This window comes from Cariama cristata, unplaced genomic scaffold, assembly GCF_000690535.1.
Source record: "Cariama cristata isolate BGI_N322 unplaced genomic scaffold, ASM69053v1 scaffold25593, whole genome shotgun sequence".
Classification (NCBI taxonomy): Eukaryota; Metazoa; Chordata; class Aves; order Cariamiformes; family Cariamidae; genus Cariama; species Cariama cristata.
In genome coordinates this window covers 1,660-3,594 of record NW_009609380.1, presented here as the reverse complement: position 1 = coordinate 3,594, position 1,935 = coordinate 1,660, and positions in this window count along the sequence as shown.

Sequence of the window (1,935 nt, the reverse complement as noted above, 5' to 3'; positions counted from 1 at the left end):
GGGGGGTTGACAGATGCCACTGTATTGAACAGCCTTAACTTGGGCATGATAAAAACAGGCAAAAGCTATCCCTAGGCAGATACTTTGTTTATATTTGTGCAAGGTTCTGTGCTCTGCTGTATCAGAACCTTAGTAAAGCATTAAGACTACTGCTTTACCTTGTTCCCTCCTACCTCCAGTCTCACCACCCGGCCCGACATTTGGAATGGGGCAGACGGAGATGGAATTCTTCAATGATAACTGAAGAAATCGTCCTGCCCCTGCTCTCCCATAACCAAAGCATGAGCAAACATACAAGCATCTACCCAAAGCCCCTGTATATTTTATTTAGCACAGGGCTTGCTTAAGCCTTGTATATTCCTTTTCCTCTCAGTAATGAGACTGGAGATCCTACATAAGTTAGCTAAGTAATGAGTTTGATGGTATGATTTTAAGATATAGTACCTTTTTAAAGGAAACTTGCATAAAATTCAGTTAAATTTCTTGCCTTTGCTATGCTGGATCTGTCCTTTCCAAAATCAGTAAATCCTTGCTACACTTATGATACAGAGGAGACTTGGATAGCAACAAAGCACCAACCAGGAGGAGCTATTGTGCCTCTCAGAACTGCTGTAAGACCTCAGTTCTCTCCATCTTCACCACCCAGTGAAGTAACCTTGTAGTACAGGAGCATTCCAGCGACAGGAGTGGGTGGTTCTTTACTGCAGTTTCTGACCTAGTGTTTTTTGCTTATACCCACCCTCTGTTGATAGTGGCTGGGTTAACTGGTTTTAGTTTTATAAAGTATTTCTTTTGTGAAATCTGAAATAAAACCAACATGATGTCAGCTTAAAGCATTTCCAAAATAAGTCTTGTTTTTTTTTCTTTTTTTTAATACTTTTGGTCTGAAGAGTGTCTTTTTTTCTCTTTGGCTTTCCTAGTATTAAACAGAATTGATCACTGGTTGGCTTTTTGTCTTATTCTCTACCACCATTTCTTAATCCTGAGTTTCATCTGGAATCTCTCATTTCTTGGTATAAAGCAAAAACTGCTGCTGGCGTATCTGAATTGGAGTCTGTAGAAATAATAACAGTAATAAAGACAACTTATTATTCTGGAGCATGGCTTCTTGTTGCCATGATTTTGGTACCTTAGATACAACCAAACCACAGATCTGAATGGAAACATTGATTGATTGAATGGAAACGCAAATTCTAGTTCTGGCTCCATTGTTGTGGTTTTGGACAAGCCATTAATACTACTGCCTCAGTTTCCCCATCTGTAAAATGGGACTAATGACATCTGCCTCAAGGTCACTGAGAGTGTTAGATAGGTAATGGGTATAAATGCTATTGAGTTGTTAGGTATGATGACTGTGAGGTGGTAATGGAAGGAGGGAAGTGGGTAATGTGTGAGGGTGAGGTGCCTTACAGCTGCAAAGAATCTAATACTGAAGAATGGCTATGTGAACTGGGCATATGTGCATACTATGAGACTTCATTATATCTACTGCATGCTATCCATGCACATCCTAGCATAGGATACTACATAAAACAAAACAAACGTGAACTGGTTGGTTTGTTTTAAACTTAACTACTGGCATTTGTAGTGAGCCTGAAAGAAGAGTTGAAAGAATGCTACTTGCCTTGGTTGTATTGAAAACCTAGAAGGAAAAAGGAAGGAGTGCTTAAACTTTAAGCAAACAGGTACAATAGTTCTGTGCCAAAGCGTTTAACAAGTCTGAATGGGCTATGTGGAGGGAGCAAGAACTAATCCTGTTCCAGCTGTCAAAGCACGAGTTGGACAAGTTCTCTATATAAACACAAATGTGCATGGTCTCATCTAAGCAAAGCTTGAAGATACTAGTTGAGTAATAGGAGTTCCTCAAGAATTACTTATCAGGCTATACACTCACAATGTTCTTGTGGTTGTTATTTGAAAAGCAGAAGGTGGCTT